A 23,063-nucleotide genomic window follows, 5' to 3' on the forward strand; every position below is an offset into this window, starting at 1 on the left:
AAATTTTCCCTGGCAGAGAGGTGTAATATGCAATTGAACAAAACCAATTTGCATGTTTTCCAATTTATTTATTTATAGAATCCAAATAATTGCTGCTGTTAACAATTCTGTAGAGTACTAACAATCTGAATTTGTTACTTTTAAAACATTCTGTACTAAGCAGCATACAAATACAGTATACAATTAAAAACCATTAGCACCTTTATGAAAAAAACATATCTGTAGTACTGCTATTTTTGTAATTAATCGTATTTGCCTGTATTACATTAAGCACAGCTGGGTGTGATAATGTGCAACATATCCTTTTCAGTATTCTGGTTTTCTTGGTAAATTAAAGGCCATATCTTTGTTTTGATGCGTTAGTTTCCTCCTCATTCCCCCACCCCAATTCCTTCCCCGACACACCTAACTGACATTATTCATTCGTCTAGTTAGTTGGAGGAAACATATAGCCTCACTCTGAACAGTGTATGCTGTAAAAATGCCAGCATGGGAATTGTCTCCTGATTGTTTTCATATAAGAGCTTCTCAATTTACAAGTAAAAAGATGTTTTTTCCAACTACTGTCTCTGCAAACCGAACCCAGATTTTGAGAGCCATTGCAGCTTCTTGTCCTTCTCATGCTTCATCATCCATGACTAGGGCCCTACCAAAAACTTCATGGCTGTGAAAAATGTGTCACAGACTGAGAAATCTGGTCTCCCCTATGAAATCTGCCCCGGGGAGGGGCAGGGCTGGGGGCGCCCCAGCCAGGGCTCCTACTGTGCACCAGGCTCCAGCTGCTAGTTCTGGCGGTGCTGGGGAGGGATAGGATTTTCTCTTCTCCTGCATGGGCCATTCCTGGACCAGGTCAGACCCACCTCTAGGAACCTCCCTCAGCTGCAGGAAGCCCTGCACTGCCCACCCTGCTTCCTGCCCCCATCACTCCTCAGCCACGGGGAGAAGGGGTCACTATACAGGGAGCAGCCACGGAGTTTCATTCAGCTGAGGGAGGTTCCTGGAGGTGGGTTTGACCTCAGTAGTGACCCCTGCAGGAGAAGAGGAAGTCCCGTCCCTCCCCAGCCTGGCTGGGACTAGCAGCTGGAGCCCCCTCTGGTGCACCCTGCCAAAAGAGGCGGAACGGAGGGTGGGGCAGGGACCATGCCGCCTCACTTTTTAACACTGGCATAATTTGGCATTGCCCCCCAAACTGCAAGTCTCAGGTAGGCACAGAGCAGCATCAGCAGGGGCTGCACTTTGCGGTGGGGGAGCGGTTATCAGCTGCTCTGTGCCTGGCTTGTAGTTTGGGGGGTAACACCGCCCCTTGCCTCCAAACTACACCCATGTTAAAAAGTGGGAGGCATGGTCTCCGGCCCCCTGGTTCCAGTGCTGGTGGCCCCTCCACTTCTACAAAGGTTCCGGTGCCCTTGCCCCCAATGCTCAGGGGCTAAAGGGGCTTTGGGCTGGCTGTGTGGGGGTGGGAGGTACCACAGGGCCCGGGGTGGTTGCCCACCCATAAGGGCTAGCCCCCAAAAAAGCTATGCTCCACCCCCCCATACCATGTGACCCTCGTGTCTGCGCTGCCCGCTGCTCTTCGCCTGCCCAGCTCTGAAGGCAGTGCCTCCGTCAGCAGCAACGCAGAAGTAAGGGTCGTAATACCACAGCCCTCCTACAACAGCCTTGTGACCCCCCTCCACAACTGTCTTTTGGGTTGGGACCCCCATGGTTATAACACCATGACATTTCAGATGTAAATATCAGAAACTGTGAAATTGTAAATTGACATTTTTAAAACCCTGACCATGAAATTGACCAAATGGACTGGGAACTTGGTAGGGCCCTACCAACGACCAAGGTTCTGCAGGCCAAATGATGCCCTAGTTACAGCTGTTCAACCCCACTGTGTTGAAAATACAACCTCACTGATACCGTGCAGCCCCCCTTTCCTTCGGTGCAATTGCACAGGTATAGTTGACTGGATCTTCTGTGGATGCAGAAGATTGACTAGAATTCAGCTCACTCTCACTTAGCTATGTGGGCTGTGCAGGGCTAACAGGTGCAAAAAAAGCAGTAAAATCTTATTTTCGTCACAAAAGAGAGCAGCCAGGACTCTGAATGTATGCAAGGAGCAGGCCTGTTGTGCAGGAGGGCATCGTTTTTACATTTCGGAGTAGACCTTCACTTTCAGTTGCTGATTCTTTGAGCCAGTAAGTAGTAGGTGCTAATGAATGGCACGGTTGTTTTCCCACCTCAGAGTCCAAGCAAGTTGCTCCGTGACCTGGCCTTGGAGAATTCAATCGTCCAAAGTGCTGAGCCCATTGGTCCTAGACCCATAAAACACTGAAGCATGTGCTTAAAGACAAAGAGAAGAATTTCTTAAAGTTAAGCACATGCTTAGGTGCTTTGCTGGATCAGGGCCAAAGTGCTTAGCACCTTGCAGCAGCACCAAGCCTCAACAGCATGAAATACTAAGGTTAAGATCAAGCCAGGATCTCATACACATCAAGATAGTACTTGTGCCCAAAAGACTGGGCTGTAGATGATCTATTATTTTTTAAAACTTCAAAGCTTTGGCTGGATAATTACACTACAGAACACATGCGTGAAGTCTGTTAAACTGAGACTGCAGATCAGCTTCAGGAATCTAAACTGGAGTTAGACAAGCTTCGTCATCTTAGCTTGCAAGGCAGGAGGGAGCTTTAATGGTTATTTTTGGAAAGGAAAATTAACAACTTAAACTGTTAAGTATTTCCAAATGATATTGCATGATTGATCTGGCACATGCACATGATCTGGCTATTGAATTAAATTTTGGCAGGGATAAGCTATGGTGGTATCACTGTTATTTATCCTGTTATGTTTTTCTCTCTGTGGGCACTGACATACACAAGACCCCCAAACAAGAGAAAAATAGGAGGCAGAAATCAGTATCAAAGGATAATTATCAAAATAATCTTAACATGTCCATGTTTCATAATCACATAGGAGTAATTAATTCACTCAGGAGTCTTCTTTGTTGACATGATACAAGATGGGTCTTGTAGTGATATGGCATGAAATCAAACTAAATCTACAAATCACAAGTATTCATTGGATATAGCAGAAAACACACCATCATTACCCTCAGAAAAAGGTAATTTAGGTACAGTAGAGATCATACTGTCATCACACTTAGGGAAAGGTCCAGTTTATGGGGGGAGGAAAGAAAAAGAAATGCGTCTTGTTCTTAGCCTCTAAAATAAATGCTGTATCTGTAAATCTATGCAACTCCAGTCTTTACTCTGCAATTGAATGGGAAGTCTCTTGGGTGTAGAGTTATCCAGTGAATTCCTTGCAGCACTGATAATTACGCCATTCTGACTGCTTACTTAATCTATTTGAATCCAGAGGTGAGTTAAGCCACTTCCTGACCATTAAAGTAAACTACATGGGTAAATACTGCTGTCACAAAGGGGGTGTGATGAAGCTTAACTACACCAACATCTTAACCTCAGCTCGGTGCAACCCCAGCTATTCCATCACAGTTCATAAATGCGATTGCAGGTCCATCTTTTGATTCAGCAATTTAATAACTTCGAGTGCTGTCAGTACTGCTTTGAAAAATGGCTCCTATAAAATGTAACAGCCTCAATCAGATTGTAAAAGATTCACCCACTGAAGATTCTTCCATTTCAACTATAATGAATTAATGTTGAGCTATGTAGAAGTTCAAGTGTCATTTAAACTAATGTGACTCTCCACTGCAACTTTAAATTTTAACTGGACTATGACCAAGAATTTACTGAGAACATCAACTTCAATTTTAGTGATCTTCATGGTAAATACGAATTGTATACTTCATAGGTTTTCTTTGTTTTGAAAGTGAAGAGCCAAATAGAGGAGATATTTAGGAAACAGTATGTTTTAAGGATTAGTTGCTATTATGACTTTGGGACAATACAGCTGTATAATGGGCACTGCTATTCAACATAATATTTTTACATTGTGTAAAGAAAATGTCGCATTACTCGACTGTATCAAGCAGCAAGTCACTTGTGTTACTAAAAACAAAAAAGGAATGGGGGGAGGGGAAGCTTTGATTGTCATGCCAAACACAAGCTAAAATACAAACGTACATTAATATTAGGAAAACTACACTTGCTGCTGATAGTATGTCATTACAAATTGAAAAAATACACAAATAAACATTCAAAGGATAAAACAATGATGCAAGAGCTCATATTCAGAAAAAAATTGCAAAGAGGTGTTTCATATCTAGGGGTGCAATGATCAGAGAACTGGTTTCTTTCCAAGAAGCCTGTCATTTTAACAGAGACATTATTTATCAGCTGGAGTTCTCAGTGATTGTTTTTTTTTATTTGAAAATGTCAAGATTTTAGACATTAAATCCATATTTCCAGGTTATTTTAATTCTCCGAGAGCACAAACTCCCCCAAATATGGCTAAAAGATAGGCTTTCATGTTTAATATGCTTTTGGGAAACTACAAATAGGGTTTAGTACTTTTTTTTTCTTTACTCAATACCTGACTTCTTTCTTTTGTGTGTGTGTGTGTTATTCTTTTGTTACTGTCATCATTTTTCCCCACAGAATAAATATCTTATTCTTTTGTTAAGCTTACATTTAATTAAAATGTACAGGATTTGTGCAGTAAACTCGAATGAAACAAATAAAACAAGGGCCCCTCTCTTGAAGGCATACGTTGTGAATGAAAAATGTCATTACAGACTAAAAAATTTTGCAGTAAACAGGGCCTACAGAGAGAAGTTTCCCCCGTAATGACATCCATAAAATACACAAATGGCACTTTTAGTACCATCCTGAATATGGCATTTTCTGTGCTCTACACACAATCTAAATGGTTTGATCATAGAGCATAATACTCCATTGGGTTTATAGAACAATCAATGTTCCATAAAATGATGTATTTATCCAATAGAAGGCTCAGCAGTTACTGGTGTATGACATTGTAGGACACTGGCTTTGTACTTTCAGCAGCACACATGCTGGCTGTAAAACTTATCTAACACTACTTCAACAACTTCATCTCATCTGTGTCAAGTAATTTGTTGAAGCCTCAGCTTGGTTTAAAAAAACTTGTAATAAAAATTCATAGAATTTTCAAGAGAATGAAAGCTGATGACAATAGAAAGGTCACATTGTGTCTCTACTAAAGGGGTCAAGGGTCATTTGCAGTTCTAAAACAGAAAGTAGATTTCATGCATCGTGTAGCAGATAAAGATGGCATTAAAGAGACTTGTCTCAGAAAGAAATGCGTAATGCGTTAGGAAAGTCTGTGCTAATATTGTATGTAAACCACTACTTTGCTCTCAACGGGCGTTCCTTTAGATTTCTAAGCCTTTTCCAAAAGTTGTATTAAGTGGTTTTACACAGTGACACTAAGCGTAACCTACCCTTCACAATGCACTCACTAAAAACGAGGTATTAAATTGTAAATGAAATAATGGGCTGGGTTGTTATGACAATGGAAATTATCTGTGTTTGTATAGTAACGTATAGAGTTATTTTTCCTGATACTGTTAAACTTTTGTAGGGGCCGAAATGGAGCATCATATTCAACAATGGCTAATTTTTGTGTACTTTAATTTCAAGGTACACCTCTACCTCGATATAATGCTGTCCTTGGGAGCCAAAAAATCTTACCGCGTTATATTGAACTTGCTTTGATCCGCCGGAGTGCGCAGCCCCGCCCCCCCCGGAGCACTGCTTTACCGCGTTATATCCGAATTAGTGTTATATCGGGTCATGTTATATTGAGATAGCGGTGTACGCTTTATCCACAAATACAAATATTTAATAACTATTTAAATGAAACCATATTATTCAAGAATGCAAACAAGTCAGAACTACCTTTTAACATAAAAAATGTGACATGTCTCTCATGTAAAATTCAGTAAAATTCCATGATATTCAATGAAATATAGCCTTTCAGAAATTTTAAAAGATAAATGAATTAACTCTACAACAGCCATCACCAATAGTTTTGCAAGTCAAATCAATATCAATAATTGCATTAGTAATTGGTTCCTTTTCTTAGACAATAATTGTCTAAATGTTAGTACAATATATTGTATGATATGGTATATCAACTATTCAAAGGCAAGCTTGAATAATTTAGGGATGATCAAACTCCCCTAAAAGTCCAGAGGACGTCTCCCACTGACTTTAGTAGGAGATATATCAGGTCCTTGATGTACAGTGTATTGATGCATGCTCACAACAATAAAAACATTTTCTTTGTAAACCACTATTTTCATTCATTTAAACGTAGTGTATGAATTGGTGTGTGGTGTCCCATTTCTGAAGATTAAAAACAAAAATTGGTTTGGCTTGACTTTTCACAGATGCCTATCTCTGCTCTTTTAATATAAACCCAGCTCTCTTTATTCTTTTGTAGGTCTATGGTCCAAAACAGACATATGAGCCAAGGTTCTCACACCTGGGTGCCTAAAGTTAGGCAACTTAATAAAAGAGGCCGGAAAGTGCTGCTGAGAAGCTCCCATTGAAGGGAAGTGAAAATCTGGACATTTTTATTGGGCAGTCTAAACATGGACTTAGGTAAACTTAGGTAGTTTTAGGCAACTGGTCAACATTTTGGCCTTTATAGCTTATATTTAGGATATAAAGAAACTAATTAAACATATTCCTAATGGTTATCATTTGAAACTCCGTTAATGCACATTGGCAGTCACTATTTTTGTCATCCTAAACATTTGTATTCATATTAATTGTTTCACTGATATGAAATGATGTAAGTTGATAAGAATGTGTTACATAACCTTGCGTACAGGAGCCATTACAGTGTTCTGACATGAAGATTCCGTATACCTAAATTAAAATTTACAATGTGGGTTAAACCAAAGTATTTGTAATCTATGTAAATATGTGTGAACATAATAAACCAGAATGGCTTTGCAGAAGCTATTATGTTCAGGAAGACAGTATATACTTGTAACGTAGTCCAAATAAGTCCCTATACAGTGGGCCATACCAACTCCACAAGAAACATAAAAATATATCAAAGAATTTAAAACTCATACAATGCAAATGTCATGAGATATTTTCCACTTTTTTTTAACCATAAAAGATAATTAAATAACAAAAACAAATTTCAAATACTATTAAGAAGTCAATATAAACCTAAAAAGCAAAATTTGTGCTTAAGGTTGAGACTCAAAATATCCTCCAAGGCTTCTAGTTTTCCCTTCAACCCACTCTATTGTGTTTAGATATTTCAAGGTCTCCCAAGAATTGCTTGAGTACAGGATGATGTTTTAACCTTAAAGGTGGCTTAGAAAGTAGAGCATGCCCTCTCCTGCTACTTTAAAGTGTATAAGGACTCTGCCTGAACTGTTTTTTTAAGTTCATAAATTAAATGGGGATGGAGTTTCCTGCTTGTATTTTTATGTCTCATCTATCTTGGAAGGATCTATGGCAATTAAGAAACTAGTGCAATGAGAGCCAAAGGCTAAGAGCTGAGCAATTCAGAAGGGAAGGGATTTTTAGTCAGATTGTTTAAACACTTTGTTTTGTGTTTGGCTTTGTTTACCTCCAGTGCCTACTTTACCCTTGGGAAAAGGCTTTCTTTATTAAAGTTCTAAAATCTCTGTCCCTGCACTTAAAGGCTGAGAGCTAATCTTACACATCTCTTGAGGCCCCTTTAATGTTCTTCACCAAACTTAGGAGAGACCAAAAACACTTTTGGAAAAACAGAACAAAACCAACCTTTCAGATCTTTCTACATTACAAAACAATAAGGACACACATCCAATTTTTTAATTAAAAATCCTTTACACACCAGCTTTAAACCTGCACACTCTGATCTAAACAATGGCAATTATGCACACAAAAACTCCACTGATCATGACAAGAATATACTGTTCCAAAACCAGAATCTCACATAAGGTAAGCCACATAATAATTGAGATGTCTTGTGGACCAACCTTCCCTACTATTCCCAGATTAAGCAACCCAACTCTCCCTACTTCCCATTTGTGATTTTGCAAGTTATCTTCTCCACTTGGATTTGTGATCATATAACAGTCTTGTGGCAACTTCAGCAATTGCCTATATGGAAAAGTAATATTAGGAAAGTACTCAGTGTAGTTTGCTAGCTCTTCTGATGCAATTTAGCAGCTGGAAACAAAGAAGAGGGCCAGAACAGCCAGTTCTTTGCAGACTGCCTCCAAGTGCTGCACTAGCCACAGTTGGGGAACAAGGGACATAGAGGTTATCTAGTTTTTCTACTCCAACCCCTTCACTGCAGCTGGAAAGGGCATTTGTCTCAACAGCACTTTTAAACCATAATCCAAACTTCAGGATGTCCCAGCTATGCTTGGCCAAATTGGAGGACTATATTTCTTGGACACAGCCAGCATGTCAGGCAGCATCAAAAGTATAAAAGCACTGTCATTTCTATCCTGTGGTTAGGTATCAAGTGACTGGAAAATCCACCCAGATTTTTTTATTGAGCTAATTCCAGATCTTATTTATTTCATAACACAAAGTTATGGATCACCATTGATCATTAGTATCTCAATAGGGTTTTATGGTTTTCAAGTATATACACAATTTGAGCCTGGTCTTGCAATCTTTTATTTATCAAAGGCTATGTCTACACTGCACTTTTGTCGTTAAAAGTTTTGTCGCGCAGGGATGTGATAAAAACACCCCCTTCCCCCGAATGACAAAAGTTTTAGTGACGAAAAGCACTGGTGTGGACAGCAATATGTTGTTGGGAGCCATGCTCCCAGTGACGAAGCTACCAACCCTTGTTGGGGGTGGTTTTATTTTGTCACCTGGAGAGCTCTCTCCGGGCAACAAAGAGCGGCTACACTGTGTGCCTTACAACATGGCTGTAGCAGCACAGCCGCACTGTTGTAAGGTGCGCAGTGTAGACATAGCCAACATGAGTGCTTACTGCAATGGTTAGTCTCAACCGCCAAAGGGACTAACCAGGTAGCTGGTGCAATGTGTCATGTTGGCCCTGGGGATTAAGAATTCTCAAGACTGAGTAGCCCCTTCTAGTATTCGATGCACATGTATGTAACTCGAAAAAGAACTGACACACAGGATACCTAACATAAAACATCTCAAAAGAATTGGTATACTTTTAAAATTAAATGATACAAAGGACAGTATATTACTCTAGCAGACCACAGAAATAAAATCAATAATACTTATTTTTCATTCTTTTGATTTGCACACTCATTCAGTAAAAAAGGAACACCTGTTCATTGCTTGAGGGTGCTTCTTGACACACTTGAAAAGCACAGCAGCTTTAGGTGAGACTGTTTGGTGCTAAATAGAACAATAAGTTTCCCTAATTATTTTTTTCTAGGTAAGGCTACAGAAACTATCACTTATTACTTGGTAGTCATATTTGTGTTTCATTTATAAATGCAACTATGTTACAGAGTATTGTCATATCTTTCCGGAGTAAATTACAGGAAATAACCCATTTGTCTTCATTGTAGACACTTTTGCATGTATGATAGAAAACAAACCGCTATTCAATAACTGCACAGAGGCACCATTAAAATCAAATTTACAGTAAACAGAACCTGCAGCTGGGGTAAAACACTGGCTGTTAGTATTTTAATTATCAGCGAAGCTTTCGGAGGTCTAACATCTGCTCATAGCCAAATGACAGCAGCTGCTTGTGTACACTTAAAACAATGTGAATTTCTTCTATAAATATTAAAACAAATCGCATGTTATGTGTTCATCACAGCTATATTCCTATTAAGCTGGTTATATCTATAGGGCATTTTGAACTTCTTTCTTGTGGCAAATTCATAAAGGGCTGACCTCTTCAAAAGAATGAGAGCCAAAGACAGGAAAAATACTTGAGTCTGTAAATTGAAAATGTTTAGAGACAGTACTAGAGGTCACCCTCTGCCAAGATGTTACCAGTAAATGCTAACAAAACATCAGCAATAAGTTTTGATCATTGTGCTCTGTAGTAACTTCAAGGACAGGACTCCTCAGAATGCACAGTGTCAGGTGTTTAAAGGATGGATTGTACTAGAAATAGATAGCAATTTAAAGCATTATTTAGTTAAGCAAACTGTCCTATTTCAAATATTCAAACTATTTGAAGAGAGGAGTGTATAGTGACTGTCATTCTGCTTTACAGACTTCACCAACATTGCACTGGCAAGAGCATCCATATAGTTGGAGGTGATCTGTGGGGAAGGAGGAGCTATGTTGTGGGTGAGTGTTGGGAAAAGGTATTTGAGGTTTGGTGGGAGGTTGCTAGTTAGGATAAACTTTACAGCCTGGGCTGGGGGTTCTTCACTTGTATACCAGATGCAGTAGATGTGTCCCTTTGATGCTTCCACATGCTGGGGAGAATTGATTTTATCAGAATTCTGTTTCTGTGGTAGTGGGCGGGGGAAGACAAGGCAAGAAAAAGAATGACATCACACACTAATTACTATAATAGGTGAAAACAAAGGGTGAGATGTTGAATCTTGATTCCTTTGATTTTACCTTGCAACAATTCCCAGAAACAAAGTGTGGCTATGAACAAAGATCCAGTTCTTTGTCTTGAGGGTGCCCAATGCAAGGCCTGTGGCCAATACATTTATGAGTCATAGATTTTAAACCCAGAAAGCACCAGTACTATCATCCAGTCTGACAGCCAAAGTTGATACCACCCAACGATTTGAAAAAAGGATGAACCCCTTGACTTTGCATATGTAACCAATATGCTGGATCCACTGCTAGTGCAGTTGTCCCCTGAATAGATATATGGTTCAGCATGAGATGAAGTGAGATCTTAAAGGGGCAGCTGTTGGAGATGGATGAAACTAGTGAGTTTCTTGGAAGCCTTCAGGGAAAATGTTGTTAATCTGATTGACCCGTCTATTGACGATTTGGTAGGACTTTATAATATTTTTTTCTGTGCTATTGCTACAATGGCCCCTAAATGCCCTATTCGCCAGTTTCACCCTCACAAGGCACTGAGAACTGCAGCAAGTTAAGCAAAAGAGTGTACACTGCCAAAGTGGGAAATCTTAGGCTGAATCTGACTGATGAATACATGGATTTTTTAACATCATATGCTGCAACCGTGTGGGAGGTAAATAAAGGGTCCTTTCCCTTCACTATAGCATCTGCAAAGTTATGCACAGTGACATTGGTCAAGATCCTGGTTATTCCTAGCTGCTTCCACTCAGCTCCAAAGTTGTGTTTTTTTGGCTATGAAGAATTTTTATATTACATTGTAGATAAAAGCACTCTCATCACTGATGAGCTAGAAGAGGCGTTCACAGATTATACTAAACTGGGAGGAGTCACCAACACCAAAAAGGACACAGAAGGAACCTAAATAAATTAGAAACAGGAGTATAAAGTAACAACATGATATTCAGTTTGCAACAAAGCAAACTAATACACGTGGGGAAAATAAACCTGAAACATAGATATTCAGTTGGAAGGGGAAAAAACAAAAGAACAAAAAACAAACAAACAAAAAACCTTGAAAACTCTAATGCTGAAAGAGACCTAAGGGTGATAGTGGACAGCAAATTAGACTTTAGTTTGTAACATGATATGGCAGCAAAAAGGCCAGTGCAATTTTGGATTACATACTCAAAGACATCATGTCACATAGCAGATCATTAATAAGTCCACTCTATACAGGTCTAGTACAACTACACCTGAAATATACTACTCATTTCTCAGCACCTCTCTTTACTAAAAAGATATGGAGAAACTGGAGACAAGTTTTCAGAAATGAGCAGAAAAATAATTAAAGGGCTGACTTACATGGAAAGGTTAAAAGATCTAAATATATGTATCTCAGCAAAGCGATGACTAAGGGTCATGCAGACATGATAAAAGTCTACAGTTTTTGAAGGGTGTAAACCCCAAGGAGAGATGGGGATTATTTTCTCTCCCTATAGAGAGTGAGCACAATCGGATTTGACAGAGGGACTAAAGAATTCAAGTTGAATAGCTGAAGGAAAAAGTGAACAGAATGAATAATGGAAATCAGAGCTAGAGAAGGCCCATTAGGTTATCTAGACCTTCCAGCTGCCAGTATGGGACTGTTCCTGTGGTGGTATGAATTTACTGCACAGCAGCTAGGAGATGATTTAATCTGAGTTATTACTGCTTCTAGAGTAGTTCTATAAAATTCCTGTGAAACAAGGCAAGTTATTGTTCAGTAACTACCCAATTAACTTTTGTCATCAATGTACCTCTGAACTAAAGCATTCCCTTTGAACATGGTGCCTAACTGCCTTGCTTCCTCACATAACAAAGAATTTGGAATGGCTGCCAGTCATCTGGACAAGACTCTCATTCAAGCATTCATTGGTGAGCAACCCTTGCCACCGATGTCATGTCACTTCACTGACCCTTTGTTACAATTTCCCTTTCTAGGGCCTATCTAAGGCCTGGTCCCCACTAAGCCCCCACTTCGGACTAAGGTACGCAAATTCAGCTACATTAATAACGTCGACGGCAAGCACTTCCGGGATCGATCCCAGAACATCGATTGCCTGCCGCCGGACCCTTCGGTAAGTGAAGACGTACCCTAAGATAGGAAGACAGGTAGCATTTTAACATTTATTAGCAAACATGTTTTAATTATCCATTTTTAAACACCACTTAGCTCCCAGTGTAGATAGTGCTGTGTAAAGATGTCAAACCCTGTCTATACTAGGCATTAACTAGTGCTTAAAAACATGTTAATTAAAGCATTTTAGCTAGCACATTGTAAACCACCTATTTTCCTAGTCTAAACCTACCCTTAAAGTGTTGCATGGTGTAATCACACCCCAACACCGGTGCAGCTAAACCAGTGTAAGCTACATTGCTAGTGGTAATGTATGAAGGCCTCAGGTGTTTTTACTGCCATGTCATGAAAACATGTGGAACTGTTACTGGAATATGGTACAAAATTTTCCAATGTAACAGATAAGGCCTTAGAAAGAAATGTATACAGTTGCCTAAACATTTCTAAAACTAGTGCTAAAAAACAAAAGACAAGATTTAAAAAAATATGTGACCTGATTTTCTGAAGCGCTGACAAATCAACAGCTCTCACTAACATTCATGTTAAAGTCTTCTAGTTTCAATGTCTTTTTTTGCCTCCTTCAAACTGAAAATCAGCTTTGTTTAAAAAACCCAAACATGATTGTAGCACTTTTGTTTATAATTGACCTACAGCTACCCTTTAATTGTTTTCATTCTTAAATTTAAAGCAATACACTATTTTACTCACAAAAAGCAGCTGCTGTCCTAGCATGGTAACTACAGTTCATAAAACAATTAGGAGGCATTTTAGTAATGTTGTCTTCTAGGTGTGTGTGATTCTATGAATTAGTCCTTTCCTAAGTCCAGGTACAGATGGACAAAATGCACAAAAAGAGCCACTGTAGTCTGTCATATCAATGATCTATAGATTAAAGCCTTTCTGAGCATACATTGACATCACAGCTCTGAAGCAACCATTATGAATACTAGCCTTGGGTTACGTGGAGATTTCATAACTATACCTTTCTATGCATACTGCAGTACTTCAAAATTTGTTGAGGTTCACCAGGGCTTGGCGTACTTCGATGTAACTTTAAGCATCCTTAAAACACCCCAGGCATTCTCTCAGATACTTCCATTGAAATCAGAAAGATTCTAAAGGAACTGTTATCTCAATGACATATAAAATTTCTTTATAAAAAGTAAAAAGGAAATTACACATGCAGACATTTACACAAAAGTAACTTAGACTGTACTGGTAACCTAAGATGACAAGTCCAAGGAAATCCAGTTTTAAGTCTAGTAATTTTATCTCTAACACATCCCTGTGCCCAGGTGTTGCTCTCACAACAGAATATAGCTTTATTCTAAAAATTGTAATACCCGTGTACCTAAAACAAGGCTCCTAAATACAGATTTAGGCATCAAAAAAACCTGGCCTGCTTTCCAGAGGTACTGAGCACATGCACTTGCAACGAAAAGCTGTGCATTTTAAAAAAATAGTGGTATTTATCTAGTTATATGACCCGTTTCACCATACTGTCAGTGCAAATCCCAGTCAGTATCCTGTCAGATATGAAAGCAATATTATCCTCCCTTTACAGATGGGGAACTGAGATATAGAAAGGTGTCTTGCCCAATTGATTTGCCCACAGCCACACAGGAACTATTAGAGACAGGAGAACCAGGGCTACCGAGTTCCAGTCCAGTGTCTTAACCATAAGACCATCCTTTCTCAAAGGAGCCAGATTGTCAGCCCTAGAAACTGAAGTACTCCAGTTATCCACTGGACAAGTAGAGCATCAGTATGCATTTTCCCCGATAATGTCCTGCCAATGACCTAGTCCTGTTTTTATGAAGAGAGAGTAGTTCAATGTTCATATATGCCTGAATTAAAAAGGTAATATTGGCATCTCTGCTCAGAATGCAATACCCAATGTGTCCACTCACACCATCTGTGTGACTACCAAATTTTGTGACATGGACACAAGTTGACTAAGAAATGGTCCAAGTCCACCAAGTCAGGTGGTAAAGACCTTCAGGCAACAATTCAGAAGTTCATCCCTTTTCAGACAAAGCACTTAAGAAAGGGCTTCACTTTAGGCATGTGCTTAAGGCCCACTGACTTCAATGGGACTCAAGTATATGCTTACATTGATAGCTAAACGGGGGTTTAATTATTTACTGAATTGGGGCCCCAGAGAGTACCCAGCCTGGGGCATATCAAACTGGTGGCTGAGGCTGCTGAACTTAAGCAAGGAGATAGGCCAGCCCTGACTGGTTCCAGAGTGAGGCAACCACAAAGGTGGCATAAAGTAACTTTTGCCTAGCTTATTCAGACTAGAGAACCTGGCTCTAAGCATGGGGAGTGACTGCATGAATACACTGTAAACACATTCATTCAATTCCATGTGAAATATCATCAATTCTAAATAATGATTAAAGGCTTATTCTTTTTAAAAGGGTTAAAGTAAATTACACAGACTTATTTAGTAATGTGAATTTGTCCAATAAAAATATCCCCGTGTAACATATACTGCTACATTTAAGAAGAGTATATAGCAATGTGGAAGTAGGGTAAGGGGCCAAAGTAAGTCACTCAAGTAGGGTAAGGGGCCAAAGTGTCAAAAGTCTCCTCTAATTTTGCACTCACAAAACTGGGTATTTGCACCTTCAAATTAGGTAACTGCGCTGCTTACTATGATGCCAAATGAAAGATGTTAAGGTAATTTAATCTGTTCATCATATTGACCTTTATGGAAATGAAAATGGTCCTGTAAGCACCAAAAGAAGTCCATATATAACAATCTGGAGGCACTGAGAATCCTGGAATGAGAAACACTATTGGCTGTAAAATATCCTTCCTTCTCTCTTCCCACCAAATATTCCTATGCAGTTTCTTTTGGATGTGAGACTATCAGAAATTGCAGTTAATACAGAATGTGGCTGTTCGCTTGTCAAGTGGAGTTACATACCAAGAGAGCATGTAACAGTGATGCTCCATGATCTGCATATACTGCCTGGTAATTTACATGTAGAATATAAGCTGCTGATTTTTACATATACTGCCCTAAATGGTTTGAGACCTGGTTATCTGAGACACTGCCTTTCCCCCCTGCAATATTACCACAGCTGTGATCAGCAGACACACTCAAGCTATGGCCAACCTCCCTTGGTATTCTCCATTCATGGGGTTTCTATAATGAAAAGCCCTATGCTTGGATGCTCTGGCTAATTTACCACAAAAAACACCACTCCCTTCAACCTTCCCCCACCCCAAAACAACAAACTTTATATTGTAGATCTGTAGATTAATGGGCTGATCCTGGCATTTCAACCCAAATGCATTTACAACAACTGCATTAAGACCTGTGTGATTTCAAATAAAATTACTTCTGATGCACTTGAATGCAAATTCACAGAACATTAAAACAAACCATGTTTAAACTTGTTGGTTCATCAGATGCAAATATTGTGCATCAATCAGGGAATACCCATTCATGAAAATAATGAAAACTGACACCAATATAATAAAATCATTACAGATTCTGGGTTCTGGGAATTAAACAAGCCATACCCTTGCTTCTTCTACCTGATTAAATGCTTCTTTGCAGTTTACTTTTGATCTGTAATTCAAAAACAAATCACTTTAGTGTTTGAGCCCAGAACTCTGTAATCTTGCTAAGGGGTTCTAAGTCAAAAATTTTTGGGAGAAGAGTTGGGTATAAAAAAAGGCAGGGTGGGAGTGGGGGAAGCAAGAACCGTGGAGAACATGGAGCACAGTAGATGAAGCAGTTCGATAAAGTGAGGCTTACAGACTCTACCAGCAAGCATTCATAAAACAATCACATGAATAGCACTGTGCAGAACAAAAGGCAATGATGATAAAATTGGGCACTTTGTTTTATAAAGCTGGCACAGATGGGTCTGTCACACTGCATGCTTCATTTTTATGAAATCTCAACCACCTTCACTTTGCATCATGTTTGCAGACAAGGGGTTTAAGTGCAGCAGGGCAATGGATTGCCAATTATTTCTGTGAATATCCCAAACTGAGCCGGCAAAATGAATTGAAATATGTTCTGTCTGATAAACTGGATGCCTGGAGTTGTATCTAAATAATATATATTGATGGGTCTCCCCTTAACCCCCATTATCCAATTACAATGAACAAGTTTTCATTTTCAGTCAAATGACATCATTCTAGAATGGAAGTTTTCAGTGAAATCGTCATATCTGTGCATTAAATTCCTCTCAGTGATCAGACTGAAAACAAGACTTCATTCTTAATTTATGCATGTATGGCTGATAATGTATTATACTGCTACCCAATCAATGCAGTATAAGAAGTTCTTTGCTGCGGCATGATTTGTCCCAATTTGTGTATATACAGTATGTACAATAAAAGGAGATGAATTTTCATTTGAATGACTGCTACAAAAGTTTGGGAGAGCCTGGGCTCCAGCCTGAGCCCAGACATCTACCCTGCAATTAAACAGCCCCATAGCTCAAGTCAGCTGATACAGGCCAGCCACAGGCATTAAACTGCAGTGTAGATATACCTTTACATGCCCAGGCATTCTTCCTTAGATGCCCAGGCAGATGGTGGGAACACTGTAAAGGGAACGTAGCAGGTTGTGTAACTCCCTCTAGCCAACCGAAGAATGGGCTTCATGAGCTCCCAAGGTGGCCACATTCAACCTTCCTTGGCCGAAGGGATGGTTACTCTGACACAGACCTAGAGTGAGAGGACCCTTGTGTGCTAAGTCCTTCAGTCTCTCAAATGTTTAGGCCAAAATTTTCAAATGTGAATGCCTAAAGTTAGGTACATAAATCCATATTTGGGCATTTGAGGGCTTGTCTACGTGGCGTGGCAAAGCACACCAGAGAAGTATGATTTGTAAAGTGCTCTAATGGTTGCACTTTAATTGCCCTGTGTAGACCCTGCTGGCATGCTCTGAAAGATACCTACTTCACGTCAACATAGTCCTGTAGGCAACCATACTTTAAGACAACGGTCACATTAACTGGATACCTTTGAGTTTACGCCAGCAGGGTCTACACTGGGCAGTTAGAGCACAACACGTTAAAGAGCTTTAAAATCACACCCATCTAGCATCTTTACCAGCACTGTGTAGACCAGCCCTAACTAACACAATGTGGTTCAGTACCTCAGCCAACGTCTAGTCAAGATTGGGTCATGAATGAGCATGAGATGGCTCAAGCTCTACCCAGAATGACTGAAGTGACGATAAGTAGGTTGGGGGAAGCAGCTGGAAGATATGGCAGAGGTAATATCAGTTTCTTTGACTGAGGGAGTATATCTGCCATTAGTTACCAGAGTTTGCAACTGAGGGGTGATTTTAGATCTCCAGTTGCTGTTTGACAATCATATTACAGCAGTGACCCAGTCAGCCTTTTACCGTATTTGTCTGGCTAGGTGGGTGTGTGCTTTCCTTTTGGATGCAGACCTTGCCACTGTTATCCATGCTTTGTACCCTCAAGATCAGACTATTGCAACACACTCTATGTGGGACTACACTATTCACAGACTGAAGGTAAAATCCTGGCCTCACTGAAGTCATTGGCAAAACTCCCCTTGACTTCAGTGGAGCAGGATTTCACATGGAAGCTAGTTCAGAATACGGCAGCTCACTTACTGAGCAAGGCATCTTGAAGGTTGCACAGGACACGAGTACTCTGGGATCTGTGCTGGCTGCCCATTGGTCTGTGTGTGGCATTTAATGTCTTGGTTATGACCTACAAAGCCCTAAATAACTTGAGACTGGCCCACCTGAGGGACCGCCTCACTCCGCAGGCCGTAGTTAATGGCTACGGTCAGCAGAGGTGCTCAAGCTCCAGCACTATGTTCTATGAGGGCTCCAGCACTCTGGAACTTATTCCCCAACTTGGTCCAAAATAGCCTGAGATTAATGACCTTTGGGGCATGCAACAAAAGACATCTCTTAGGTGGGGTTTTTGGAGCGGGTTGAGAGTATGGAGTTTCCTGGAACAGTTGAAAAGTGCTTTTTTGCTCATGGCTGGTTGGGGAGTTCCTGTCTGACTGGTTGTTGAATGCTCCTGGATGGGGGTTGCTGTAATGTTAATTGAGTGTTAGGGTGCCTAGAGTCTTGCAGAGGCATGCATTTTTTTTTTTTTTTTTACTATTTACATTGAAATAAATAAAAATATAAGAGGGAACTGATTTTCAGAGGTGATGAGTACCCACCACTCCCAGATCTGGGACCCATTGTGGCAAATGTTGTAGAAAAAAATAGGAAGACATAACAAGGCCAATTTTCAAATTTACTGGAATATCCTAATCCTGCTTTTGAATGCTCACATTGGCATTTAGGTGCATAAATGTACTAATGCCAATTTGAACACTGAAATGTGGAATTAGGACTTTATATATAAGCACTCATCTTTGAAAACAGAGAAAGCTTGTACTGGGCTTGCCCGTTTAGCCTGGATAAATCCTGTTCCTGTTTTAAAAGATTTTTGTCACTGCAGTGCAATTTTGAAGCAAAGTGATATGTTTGGTGCTCTCATTTGCATGACAATATCCAGAATGCTCTTCCAACTCACAGCTATTTCTTAGAAGTAGTGACATGTTTAAGCTTTGAAAATAAAGTGATCATGTGGGTACGCTTGTATGTGCCTTAATGTTTTTCCTATCTGTGTGTGTTAAAAGAAGAAAAGGTAAAGTATACAATCCATTACAGGTAACCAGACCAACTTTCACTTGATAAACACCAATCAGTGATCAAAATTACAGCTGGTAGTTTGGCAAGTGTCTAACATAGTCATTGATTAACTGATCAGCTGGTTCCCCTGTGCATACTTTCTAAGAACTGACATTAGTCATCCAGGGCTCTGTCAAGAGAACTGTCACAATACATTAACTATCAATTAGAAAAATTAAACAATTAACGTATAACATGCTGAACAAATACAGAGTAAAGAAATAGTTGATCAACTTGGACTTTACTCATCCTCTGCCTTTCTCTTTCTCTCTCTCTCTGCTTGCTTCAGAAAATAAATTCACTCCATTCACTTATATTGCAGTGTAGAATATCAGACTGCTCTAGTATGTGGATTTCACTGTTAAGATGCTGCAACACTAATTGTCAGTTTCCAATGATCAAAGTAATTTGGTTAAATAATTGGTTTACATACACTGTATTTTATTTGCCTCACGAAGGTAAAACAAATGTTATAATGAGAAACCATCTGTAGAAGAGAGAATATTTTGGTGATAACCCCAACACAGTGTCAAAATATAAGGGAATATGTGTGTTCTGTAAATATAAATAATGAGGTGAAGTCCAATGTGTTTACAGAGCAGAGGAGGTTTACACCTGACTTAACCTAATATTTGTGGGTGGGAAAGTTAGGCTACATTTAAAATTATTATTCTTGTACCATTTGGATATTGTCCTTGAAATAATTCCCTCTCAAAAGGATGGTTTTTTTGAACAATTTGGGAGTGTTGATTACGTGACTGTCATTTAGTACCTTTTCTTAATAAATAGAGGTTAACTGTTGTCATACTTTTTTACTTTCCATTTATTTTACCAGTTGCATCAAGGCCCAATATTTTTTTTTTAAATAGTGTCTTTTAATTATCTGCCTAAGATTAGTTTGATGACATTATGATAACCCTTCAGGCCATTATGGCCTTTTTTTCTTCTATTTTATATAATATATGGATCTGACCACAATTTTTACAGCTCCTCCCTAGATGCAGAAAAGGAAAGCTGTAACTAACTGCCTGCAGCAGTCGGCAGAAACTGTTTCCTTTAACCTCCCTCTAGACCACCAGGTGTGAGGACTGGTTGAAACATTTTCCTTTACCCACCAGAGTGCATGCTTTTTCTGAATGTTGCCAGAGCAGCTTCATTCAGAACACACTGCCATCAGAGTTTGTTCAAAATTCTGCCAGAATGGCTTAAATTCAAAAGTAATTAAAAACCTCTGAAAAACTCATCATTCATGGGTATGACATAACACCCATTATTAACAGTGCTCAGTGATGTCACACCTCTGAATTATGAGATGCTACCTTGAAGTATGTTCAAAACTGCTACTCATAAATTATAATGGGATTTTGAAGGCTACATAATGTATTTCTACTGATAAGCAGTGTCTAAAGAGATTAGTATATATTTAATAGTATCTACTGTGTATGCTGATTGTGTGTATTATACTATTTGGAAGAACAGTCCAATAGCTCTTTATTCTGATTGGCCGAGAGGTTCTATTTGTACAACAATATAGAAAAACAGACTTCTTAGCTACTGTAGGAATACCTCATAATGGATACAGTATAGAGGGTATGATTATCCTATGATAACCACATCTTGTGTTGAGTGTAGCTGCTCAATTATATCTGCTACATCAACCAATAGAAAACTCTTAGTAGAACAGACAAATTAGCTTTTGAAAGGAGACATCTGTCTAGAAAGAATTTTCAATGTTGTATTTTAGGACTAGATTCTGCAAATATTCATATACATAGGTAATCATACATATCTGAATAGTGCTGTTCAGTCAATGGGTCTGTTTCCTCCCCCAAAATTACACATGTGAGTATTTGCAAATTTGGGGTATTAATAACTAGGGCTAGATCTTCAACTCTTGCAAATCTTGTAAATGAAAGTTTAATATATACAGGCTATATATACAGCATAATTTAACTGAAGAAAAGGGAGCTGCACTGATTTACTTTAACTTACAACTTTTTTTTTGTTAGTACCTATGACTCGAACAATCTACATATTTTAACACTAAATTAAATGAAATGACCATACTAGAAAATCTGCATTTCAATAAAGCCTGTATATATTAAACCTTCATTTACAGTAAAATAATTGTGCTATAATCTTTCACACAGTCCAGGTTACAGATTAAGACCTGCTTTTTCTTGGTCTATTTTGAGTTTAAAAGGAAGCAAACCTTACAGTACAGAATTGGTTTAAGGTCACCTGTCTACGAGGGATTATTGTGTAGTTCCTTTTTATGTTTTCCCCTACTAGTTTGAGGGACAAAAGGTCAGCAGCACCCTAAGGGCTTTTTCAAATGACCTCTTTAGCAAATAAAGTCATACCCTATGTATAGAGGCCATTTCCCAAGGGCAGCCTGTAGGTTAAAATATGAAATTTTTCTGGCATATGTCAGTGAGTGAAACAGTGTGAAAAAGAGAACCACTAGTTATGGAAAGTTAAAGCCCAAATGAAAGAACATGAATTTCTATAATGTGCCAATTTAAATTATTGTATATTGAAGCTGAAGACACCAGCTATAGGCATATCAGAAACACATTAGTTCACTTTTATGTCAGGCACATCCCGATTCAAATGTAGAACAACTTGCTTACTCTGGCTTGAAAACACAACAGATTCAGCTTATTTGAAAACTGAAATTAAAAAAAATCCTCTAGGGAATTGAATAAAATTGGCCCTTTTCTTTATTACTGTAATTTTAAGACTGTAAACTGCGTCAACCCAAAATTACCAGCAAATTGTCTGAAATCAGTTGTCAAGAAAGAATCTCTCTGTTATGGTTCTCTGGATTATATCTTTTTTTAACATCTTGGCACCTCATTTCTGTAATTGGTTAAGAGATAATGTGCAAAACTCAAAACTTTCAAGTATTCATAAGACATAAAAAACGTTTTAAAACAAATGATTTGACAGCTGCAAATGCAGGATAACACCTAGTTGCATTATAGAAACAGTGTGGATAATTACTTTTTTCAAAAGGAAAGACTCTGTGGACCAAGGTCCTGTCTGAATTTCCCTGCAGCTCAGTTAATGTGCAATAATACAAATCCTGTTGTCACCTCAACCTAAGTCTCTTTATCATCCATACATCAGTAAGAATGATGAGAGACGTCCCATGATTCTAGCAGTCTTCCTTTGAAGGATCCACATGTTAATTACTGCACTAATTATGGTTTTTGAATAACCAAATGAAGTAAGCAGTCTATGGGAGGTACAGGCATAAACCTAAGACTGAGAAAATACTAGTTACTGAAGTCATCAGTGTAAACTGACACATTGAACATGCTTAAAAGAAGTAGAAGATGTAGATTTTAAAAGACAAGCATCTTAAATAATTAGGGTTCCATACAGGAAAAAGAAATGTTATTTCTTAATGGCAAGTGCATTTAAACTGTTATCTAAAGATCTGAAGGTAAGCCTGCTTAATTCACTGCTTCTTCTTTTGTTATTAGGAAAACATAATTGTTCCAAATAATTAGCACTAGAGTACATCACAAGCTGACAACAAAATTATAGAAATCTTCATATTCAGATCCGTCTAGCTGGCTATTAGGAACAGTTTCTGATCATAACCCATTAGTTGAAGTGCTGTGAGTTCTTGATTGCCACCAAATAACCTCAGATATCTGCCTAAGTTAACAGCCCCTATTTATTCAGAGTTTTCTTGACAGTAAAAATTGCTTAGGATTTTTACAGCTGCCACACAAAAGAACAGTATTGGATGCGCGTACTTGGTGATAAAATAATTGAAATGTGGATTTTAGACACAATTTTAACTCCTAACTTTCTA

General features: G+C 38.9%; 1 protein-coding gene across 1 annotated transcript in view; it reads right to left on the minus strand.

The window, feature by feature from the left end:
• ZNF407 (zinc finger protein 407) overlaps nucleotides 1-23,063 on the minus strand; it is a 441,403-nt gene that overhangs the window by 2,671 nt on the left and 415,669 nt on the right. The window lies entirely within an intron of this gene.

This window comes from Trachemys scripta, chromosome 2, assembly GCF_013100865.1.
Source record: "Trachemys scripta elegans isolate TJP31775 chromosome 2, CAS_Tse_1.0, whole genome shotgun sequence".
NCBI classification, from domain to species: domain Eukaryota; kingdom Metazoa; phylum Chordata; order Testudines; family Emydidae; genus Trachemys; species Trachemys scripta.